This window comes from Octopus bimaculoides, chromosome 8 (assembly GCF_046866305.1).
Source record: "Octopus bimaculoides isolate indiv1 chromosome 8, ASM4686630v1, whole genome shotgun sequence".
In the NCBI taxonomy this organism is placed as follows: Eukaryota; Metazoa; Mollusca; class Cephalopoda; order Octopoda; family Octopodidae; genus Octopus; species Octopus bimaculoides.
Genome location: NC_142935.1, coordinates 100027793 through 100038989, shown reverse-complemented (window position 1 = coordinate 100038989; position 11197 = coordinate 100027793). Strand labels below are relative to the sequence as shown.

General features: G+C 34.7%; 1 long non-coding RNA gene across 2 annotated transcripts in view; it reads left to right on the top strand.

Moving 5' to 3' along the window:
- Positions 1-8752, top strand: part of LOC106868188 (uncharacterized) — a 17721-nt gene extending 8969 nt beyond the window's left edge. For both annotated transcript variants that reach the window (XR_016242962.1, XR_016242963.1), the window contains exon 2: positions 7104-8752. This is a non-coding gene — a long non-coding RNA (uncharacterized LOC106868188). The remainder of the gene's footprint in view (positions 1-7103) is intronic.
- Positions 8753-11197: the final 2445 nt, after the last annotated feature.

Below are 11197 nucleotides of genomic sequence, written 5' to 3'. Positions count from 1 at the left end.
AGTGTTAGGGTTAGTGTTAGGATTAGGTTTAGGATTAGGGTTGGGTAATCGTGCGGGTGTTAATCTGAAAAATTACAGATATGTGAAAAGTACCGACCCTGCCATCTATTATAACTTTTGTTGTTCTGTTTAATATATACATAGATTATGCCTCCAAAGAAGAGAGTTTGCTGGGGAAAGACAGCAACCGGTTTAAAATGACAGCCACAGACTGCAGCAATTCACCACATTCCAGTAGCTACTTTGAACATAATGCAAAATGGTGCATCAACACCTTCTGCCCAATCTGATAGAATTCTGGCAAAACTGTTTAGCAACAGATCGCCAGCAATTGCTTCATCACAAATTGCCATCCTAGCTCCTGTGAAAAGGATTACCCTGCTATGTATAATCAGGGCAGCGCAAAAAGTTGTTTTGCACAAGCATTTCTATAGCCAATTACACGGATGAAATTTACGTATGCTTAATAATTTTACGCAAAACAGCCTTCAGACTTTCCCTATTAATTTCATCGTCTTTTGAATTATGAACATATTTACATCATAAGGGTTTTTTTGTTGTAAGGCTTTCTTTTTTAGTTGATTTTCAGCTAGCAAGACTTATCGTAGATGGCATAATAAGTCACACCCGGACAAGGTCGGGTTATACTGCTAGTATCTCTCTCTCTCTCTCTCTCTATATATATATATATATATATATATATATATATATATATATATATAGTTATTTCTTAAAGTTTTTGGTGTAAAAGTTCTTCAAACTACTTTGACCATAAATGTGTCCTACACTTTTGTATATGTCTACGTCCCTTAGTCGCTGGAGTTAGGTTAAGACAGTAGTCGTGCTGATGACGGTTTTTGAAGCAGGAACACGTGTCCATAGCTGTCCCCTGTCCTCTAGACAATAAGCCTGTCCTTTTCCTGATTGACAGCTGTGAAAAATTGTTGATTCTTGCGATTATTTCTCCTTCGCTTATGGAACTGATCGCAATTGTCATTTAGTGATTACGACACATTCTTCGAAACGCCGGTGTTTTAATGGTGGCAGCTGATGAAGGAGATGTTTCTATGTGGCTTGCTTGTTTGTTGTACCTTGTTTATCATTTTGTCCATGTTCTTTTGCCACGTCATGTACCCAGTTTTGTATCTATGTGTACATGTGGATGAAGGTATGTACATACATGTACATATATATGCATATACTCATATATTGTTTATATATATATATATATATATATATACGCACACACTCATATACAAAGAGAAGGAAGATTGATGCAGAGAGAAAGAGAGAGAGAGAGAATGAGAGAGAGAACAAGAGAGAGAAAGAATGTGTAAGCAATAAATCAACGACTCTATGAAATTTGCCGTCAGAGAAATGACACAAATAAGAATTTCATTAAAAGATTCAACTAAAGAAAGATGTCACTCAGACGAGTTTATGGTAAATTTTATGTCAATATCTGATTTATTTCTGCGTTTATGATTTATTTAGTTATGCCTTTCATCACCATCCATCCATCCATCCATCCATCCATCCATATACATACATTTACATACATACATACGCACGTACATACATACATACATACATACATACGCACGTACATACATATTTGTATGCGTATATACATGCTTACGTGTGTGCGTATGTATGTATGTTTATGTATAGGTCTCTATCGCCAAGTATTTATTCACAACCAGACATTGTTTTAATTACGTAGGAGAATCAGATATGCACAGATTATTAAGTAGCTGAGGAAATGATAAGCTTCTAATCGCAAGCAAACATCAACAGCAGTTAAAATCTCTTCCCTGATTCACTAACTAAGCTTCGTTGTTTCAACGCTAATTTATTTGAATGCAAACGGACAGTTATTAGTGTGAACGGTATGTTGACACTTGCTGTGATTGGCAAAACTTTCGCTTCGTTGCGTTTCGAGGAATTTCGCCTTAATTTTTGTTGTTTCTTTTTTACTTGGAGCTGAGTGTTGGATGTGGAAGTTGGTTGGCACAAAGAATGGGTCCATGCGTTAATACAATGGAATCTTTACTTTTACCGTATAACTCTTTTTCTTTAACACCTACTCTCTCTCTCCCATTTATACATGTATGCGTACATATGTGTATGGTATACACTCGCGCACTTATATGTATGCATATCAATGTATATATGTGTGTAGGTACGTTTGTGCATATACACAAACTGTGTGTATATATATATATATATATATATATATATATATATATATATATATATATATATATATATATATGAATGTATTCGTGCGCGTGTGTGTATGAGTGAATGAAGTGTGTGCCAGAGGGTTCCACAAAAGACATGGCGATACAACTCCCAAATTCAAAGACTGATGTTTGTCGAAAGGAGAGAATTGTTGGAACATGGGACTGAATGAATGCCTAGTGGTCTTTGTTGTACCCCTCTGGACCCTGAGTTCAATTCCTGCTTAAGTTAACTTTACTTTCCATCTGGATGAGATCGATAAATGAGTTAGAGGTTAAACAACCATCTAAGGGATAATAAATATCCAATATACTACTGGATGTATACCTACGTATTTATATCCAAATGCTTACTGTTGCCATGGCAGTAGCGCAGTTGAATAATAGGTATGTGTGGGGGTAAGCAGAAATTTACCCAGAATTTACAAGGCAAAGCAGAAAATGGAGAAGATAGTTAATTAACAAGTATCAGCCAGCAAACATCAATTTTTATTTTTCTTATTTTATTGTTTTATTTTACTTCCTCACTTGTTTGATTCTTACCATTATGGACTCTTTGATGAAGATTTCGGGCTCAATTATTGTCCAATTTCTGTCCAACCTTTGTACAACTTTTGTACAATCTTTGTATAATATTGATATAATGTGTCATCTTTGGCAGGATGGACCCCCCCCCCCAAACTAGAAACAGATGTAAGAGTATAGTATTATTCACTCATTTATTCGGATTCATTTATTTATTTTTTATTTACTTATTTACACATGATTGTCATTAATAAATACATCCAATTGATGTTTGTTAATTATCTTCTCCATTTTCTTCTTTGTCTTATACATATGTACACACATATATATATATATATATATATATACATGCATGCATACATATATATATATATATATATATATATATATATATATATATATATATATATATATATATATATATATATATATATATATAAAATGAGCATTTTTACATTCTGGCATTTTGCTGAAATTTTTCTTGAGAACATACTCTTCGTGGTAAGGCGATTTAACGTCTACCTTTAGCATATTAGGAGTCCACGTTGGTGGTCATTCCAAGCACGTTCACTAAATATGGCTACTTGGCGTCATCTACGGTAATTACACAATTGTCGCTGGATCTACATCAGGAATTCCTCGGCGTACATTGAATATAAAACAAATGATGAGGCAGAAAATGGAATAGACGGGAAACTTTATTTCTCGCAACGTTCGGTTCGACCCATCCTGTATCGATCCCTCGCGGGTGAGAAACTATGCAACACGTATACATATAGACGTACACACACACACACGCACGCAAACACGGTTTGTGTGTGTATGTATGTCTAAAGACGTGTATGTATAAAGGTATGTATATATGAAGGTATATATGTATATGTGTATAAATGGATATGTATGCATACCTCTGTGAATAGATGTATCTAAGTCATTATTGTACGTGTGTATCTGTTTGTCCCCTTCTACATTCGCAAATGTACGCAGAGGTATAAGTGTAAGGACGAAAATAATACATATATAGTGGGAGTAGGCGGGTATGAGCGTATGTGTCTGTGCATGTGTGTATATTCAAGCGTTGTGGTATATATCGGAATCACAGATGGTTGTTTATCGAGCTAGATTGGCTTTCATACTGGCAAGAAGGTATAAACATCCCTCTCTGATTCGTCCACTCTTGCTAGTATCACCTGATGAAATGAATCAATGATGGTCAACCGGATGCCCCGGATGCCCACGGCTAATACGGACTGTATTGTACCAATCCCAAAGAAACCGACTCTGATGTCAAAATTCCATCCAAGAATTATTGTTAATTAATTTCATATATATATATATCTATAAGCTTGCTTCCCAACCACATGGTTCCAGGTTCAGTCCCACTGCGTGGTACCTTGGCCAAGTATCTTTTACTATAGCGTTGTGAATGGATTTGGTAGACGGAAACTGAAAGAAGCCCGTTGTATATATATATATATATATATATATATATATATATATATATGTGTGTGTGTGTATGTATGTATGTATGCTGTGCCTGTGTTTCTCCCCACAAAATCGCTTGACAACCGATGTCAGTGTGTATACGTCCCCGTCACCTAGCGGTTCGGTAACAAGAAAACGATAGAATAAGTACTTGGCTTACAAGGAATAAGTTCTGTGGTCGATTTGTTCGACTAAAGGTGGTACTCCAGCATGGCCGCTGTCAAATGACTGAAACAAGTAAAAGAATGAAAGAACATTGTATTTTGGGATGGTCATTTTTCTTTTTTGAGAGTGTACAAAGGAGCCAGGACTAAGTACAAAGCCATTCTGCCCCAGTTTCAGCTTTGAAAAGGAGGGAAAGATTTTAGCGCATTAAAGTATGTATGCAGAGAAGATATAACGAGTTAGTCATTGCTGAACATAATAAATGTACAGGAAATTCTGAGTAAAATCTTGCAGTGAATGAAAAGATAAAAACAGTAGATACCACTTGCCTGAAAATAGGAGGGGAAAAAAGACAAAAAAAGGTATAAAATGAATTTACGAATAAAGTTCAGTCGAAAAATACACCCTTGTTTCGGAGGAAGGGCATGTTTGCATGGAGAATGTAAGTGGGAACAGATCTAAGAATAAATTTTATTGAAGTTTTATAAATATTTTAAAAAAGGAAAGAAATTGTTTAGTTTGTGTATAAATATAGTGTGAATTCTTCGTCTTTATTTTTATGTAGTTCATTTAATGGTGATCCTTTTGCGACCCTTTTATGATCCTTAATTTGAAAAACCAATTGAAATATTGGATGAGATGTGTTCAGTCAACTGTTGATCGGATGGAATGATTTGCAGAAAGATTCTCAATGAATAATCATTTGACCTTTTACTGCATAACTGACGATTGGGTATTCTTTTGTAGGAGAAAATGTGATGAAACGGAAACAGGATATAAGTAGAAAAAGGATTGTTTCTTGTAGAATTATCTCCAGAAGAGAGAATCTTTTTACGATAAAATTTAACCAAGGAAAAAAATTATGTAATAGGCAAAAGATAACGAAGATGAAATCCAGCAAAACATACTCATTTGCCATGCGCTACTACCTTAACTAAGGAATGATTTTTGTTCGATTTAGTGGTAAGTATGGTAAATATGAACTTCAGCCCAACAGACAATGGATGAGCGTGGGATGACAATAATTAAGAACAAAAGACAAAAATAGAATGTTTTCTCTTTTATTTGTTTCAATCATTGGACTGCGGCCATGCGGGAGCACTGACTGGAAGGGTTTTTATTCAAACAAATCGACCTTAGTAATTAATTTTAACTCTGGTACTTTTTGTGACACTTCTATTTTACCAAAACGCTATGCGGTATGTGTGGAAAAACAAATTCAAAAATACGCACACGTACCTACATAGACACATATATATGTACGGATGTGCATATATATATATAAATAAATAAATATATATATATATATATATATATATATATATATATATATATATATATATATATATATATATATAGTTCAAATTTACAAAAAACAAAAAGACGAAGATAGGTGTAGGAACAAGAAGCAAGTGTATTAGTATGTGTGAGTGTGTGTGTGTATATGACGGACTTGCACATAATTTCCGTCTATCAAATTCACTCACAAGACATTAGTCCGCCCGAGGTTATAAAAAAAAAGGTACTTGCCCAGAATGCCACACGGTGGGACTGAACCCGAAACCACGTGGTTGCAAAGCGAGCTGCTCAACCACTGAGCTAGGCCTGTGCCAACGTAATTTATTTCCTTTCATTTTTGCCATAGGTAAAGCATAACCCAAAACGTTATTTGATAGCTTGTAATCAGCTGACAGCATCAATTGTTATTTCGCGTAAGACGTCTGTATAATTATTTATGAATAGAAGTGTTGTAGACAAGATTCTCCAATTAACTGGTGTCATGTAAGTATTTGGAGCCAGATATATCTTCTTTACTATGAAATATCTGCTTACTTGTTAAACAAGCAACTACTTTTCGCAAGAAGTCACACATGGGAATCTGTCTGACTGATCGACCATGATACGCATCGCATGAAAACTAGAATGACTAGTTAGTAGGTCCCCGTCTTTCACGAATATCTAGACATTAAGATGTTGACTTTATAAAGATATTGACTAAAATAGGAAAGAAGCAACGAGCAAATCTACGTGTTCGAGAATAACGAGTTAATTTAATGGAAGGTAGCTTAAATGGAAATTAATAACGCAACAGTTTTATACGAATATAAGGGTTGTATTTTTATGGTTCGTGATAAGCGACGATGTGTAAAGAAAGGGGGCAGGAAAATACGTTTATCTCCGATATTTTCTCGACACTTGCAAGGTTTTATTAATATAAACCCTTTACTGGCTGAGAAGACGATTCACTTGGATATCAAGTGCTTCTCTCTATGAAGGAATAGAGATCCTCTCCCATTTTTATGTGATCTTACTATTAATACTGCTGGCCCGACTATCTATCTATCTATCTATCTATCTATCTATCTATCTATCTATCACACTTCTTTTCTAATAAAATTGTTGAAGCTTAAAGAATGCTTTTATTATATTCTTTTACAACAATATTAGTATAAAAGTTCCCTTAGGAGTTGATTCTATGCGACTACAGCACAGAAATGGATGCACATGTAGGTGTCAATCACAAAGGCTGGAGTGTCAGTCAAACTAAATGATCTGCCAAAACGCACTTTGCAAAAGCAATCTGTCAGCAGAACAATGAAAATAGGCAAGAATTCTGCAAGTTCAAACCTTCAATGCTGTTGTTATTCAACTTCAAGTAATGGAAATTTTTCTTTTTTTTTTCAGAAACTAATTTCTTCTTCAAGAAGAATTCAAATAATTGGAGATGAAAGACAACATGTGTACATAACATTCACCTATGATAAATGGCATGAAGAGGCGTGGTTGAGTGTTTGGGGTTATTCCTTTAGTTGGTACCCCAGGTTCATTTTCCAAAGTACCAAGGTCAGGGGTATCATACAGAGAACGAAAAGCAACGGAAATAGACTGTCACCCTGGAAAATCCCTTTTCTGATACCCAGGATTCCCATTATTATTATTATTATTATTATTATTATTATTATTATTATTATTATTATTATTATTATTGTTATTATTATTTTAAACAAAAGTAGCAAATATAAGAAATCTGACCTGAACTGAATTTCACCTCAAATCAACTCAGCATTTCATAGTTCCCAGTTTTGGAGCAAACCTCACTAAAGTTTTGTGGAGGCTGATTCTTTGAAAGGTATAGAGTCCCAGTAAATAGGCAACTCTTGATAGATCTCATTTAAGATCGCTAGATTCTGCCAATGCTAAATGCCCACCGTCCAATAAAGAGAAACATTTTCCCGATACTGAAAACAAAATTAATAAGATGCCACCAAACAAAGAAAAATATCAAACTGGCAGTCATGATAAAAACAAACAAAAAAACAACTTCTAATTTGTGAACTTGTTGAAAGATTTTGAAGATGGCTCCACGATTAATCGTATAAGGTGTAATCATTGTGGAATCGTACGTTACAGATTTATGTCAGTAAGTTTCCCATGTTAGGCTGCAGAAAGCCTATAGGCATACAGGAGGAGAGAAAGAAACTCCAACAGCTTTGAACTTTACTTCTAAAAGAGCGACAAAGTTAATCTTAACCGTTTCGTCCTATATCTTGAGTTTGCTTCTTTTTTTTTAATGATAATACTTATTATCAGTTTATCATAATACGAAAATCTATTAGTGGCACATATTGGTAATCTATTAGTGGCATATATTGACAAAGAGAAGATTGAACAATTATTGCTTATAGTAATAGAAGTTATCAAGAAATTCATCGACTCAGACATGACAGTGTGGTTAATAAACATCAACTGTTGTTCCTCTATTCGAAGAGGTTGGAAGCTAGTTACTTTTTATTCTAAAACGTTCGTAATGAGACGGAGCAGAGCAAGTTCAAGAACAGGCTCCACTTGTCTGGAAGTACTTGCTGTTGCAGTTAAAGCTAGAATTTCCGCACTTACATTACATTCAAACAGGGTGCCTTACTTCCAGGCTACTTTTCTTTCATATGCTTGCCTGATATTGAATTTAAAATACTCACCACCCCGATAAAATTCTTAGTTAACTTTAACCAACAGAGAGTTAATCTCGATAATAATCACATCACAATAAATGTTTTGTGTTATTAACAGCAAGAGACAAATCCTGAAGATTGGACGCTCAACTAATCAGTCAAATGCTTTCAATACACAAAGAGTTTAAAGTTGCTTAGAGAAATTATATCTCATGATAGTTTGGAAACAACACGCAATTTGGTGAGTCTGTCTATTTCTACGAAAATATCCAATCCATCACTGACCTTGGCACACAAAAGCACTTCTATATTTATTGTTGTTTCTATAGTAACAGAACAAAATTCTTGTTTCTTATCATAATTAAATAAAAACTAACAAATACAGTAGTTCTCTTTTTCACATCTATATAAACAGTGGCAGGAAACCATTATATTTGTGTTAATATTCTTTTCGGCTCTAGGCACAAGGCCTGAAATTTTGAAGGGGAGGACCAGTTGATTAGATCGACCCCAGTACGCAACTGGTACTTTATTTATCGACCCTGAAAGGATGAAATGAAAAGTCGACCTCGGCGGAATTTGAACTCAGAACGTAACGGCAGACGAAATACCACTAAACATTTCGCCCGGTGTGCTACCGCTTCTGCCAGCCCACCGCCTTTATTTGTGTTGATATTAAATTGCTGTCTAAGGCGGCGAACTGGCGGAATCGCTAGAACGTTCTGGGTTCATCCCCGCCGAGGTGGATTTGGTGGCTGTTACTGCCTCAAAGCGCGCAGTGTTAAAACACCGGAAAGTCATGGACAAGAGAGACAACTCACACCAGATCCCATTCAGGAGTGATGGACATCGACGGGCATCGATATTGAGAAGCCACAAAAAATGGTGAAACGTCGATGTCTATCAATCCTGAATGAGATCTGGAGTGAGACGTCTCGCCTGTCCGTCACTCTCAGCTGTTTTCACACCTGGTGCTTTCAGAGAGTCATTTCCACCGCGCTAGTCGCAGCCTACTGATTTTTTCAGAGAGTCATTTCCACCGCGCTAGTCGCAGCCTACTGATTTTTTCAGAGAGTCATTTCCACCGCGCTAGTCGCAGCCTACTAGTAAATACGCAGGACACGTACGTTATGTGTGGCCGATAGTGCTTAAGATATATATATATGTGCTCTCACATATACATATGTATATATTTGTATATCTCTATATATACATATATATATATATATATATATATATATATATATATATATATATATATATGTGTGTGTGTGTGTGTGTGTACATATATATGTATATACATATACATTTATATGTGTGTGAGTGTATAAATACATTATTTGATGTTGAAAGTTCTTTAATCGTAACTTTGAATTTCGCATTACTGTTTCAGTTCAATAAATTAAAAAATGAAAACGCCTCAATCCAGATGCTGGTATTCCTAGATATCATATTCACAGACTAATCTTTATTATTTTACTAATTGGGTGGTCGTATTCGAAACTGGTAGAACAGAATAGCAGTCGTTGTTAAAATGGCAGATATAATGTCGCTGAAGACATTATGGGAGAATATAAAATACACTTATCTTACCAGTCATAAATATGTGAAGAAGACAGACGTGAGATCGGACCTGACACCAGGCTACCTTTCAACTGCTGACGTTCTGGGTTTCGGATTTTCGCTTATGTTCTCATGTATGTATGTATATATATATATATATATATATATATATATATATATATATATATATATATATGTATGTATGTATGTATATATGTATGTATATATATATGTATGTATGTATGCATGTATGTATATATGTATATGTATATATATATATATATATATATATGTATATATATATATATATATATATATGCATATATATGTATAGATATAGACATCTATACATATATTTGTGTGTGTGTGTGTAAATAAATTTTGATTGACTGGTTGGTTGGTTGGTTGGTTGGTTGAATGACTTGCGCATTCAGGCTGTACATCGTAGGAGAGAGGGTTAAACAGAAGAAAAGATAGACTCAGAAAGTTCACATAAAATGCTCAGGATGAGTGTTTGGCTGTGAGTAAAAGAAGGTTACCTCCGCTCAGTGAATGCTATTTTTTTTTTGCTTCTTTTGTTTGCAAGTTTTCAACAACTGAAATATTTTACATGCTATAACAATATGAAGGCTGTTCTTAGATCACGTGACCACATAGGAAAATTCTGAAATTTCGTAATGTCTACAAGAAATCTAAATTATGGTGTTTTATCATTTGTAAGATATACTCTAAGACGGCAAATAAATCAGTTTAATAAATCTTTGTAATTAGAGATATTATTTACACTACGTGTGCAATCCCCAAATGTCTTCAAAAATTTAAGCTTACTTTTGTACGTTACAACCTATATATATATATATATGTGTGTGTGTGTGTGTGTGTATGTGTGTGTGTGTGTGTGTATGTGTGTGTGTGTGTGCGCGCGAATGTATGTGTATGTGTACATATATATGAATGTATGTGTTTGTATACGTAGACACAGAGAGACATATGTATATATATGTGTATTTATATAAATGTATAGAAAGACAGACACACACATATATATATATGTATATATATGCATAATATATAGATAGATTGAAAGAGAAGGGAGAGAGAGAGAGAGATAAATAGATACATATAGATCTTTTTTATATTTTTGGTAACGTTAGGATGATGGCGAATTGGTCGAAAGGGTGTGTCACAATAACGGTAATAAGAGTATGTTTATTACGAAACTAGTATCAACAACAACAGAGCAGTAGCAGCAGCGGTAGCAGCAGC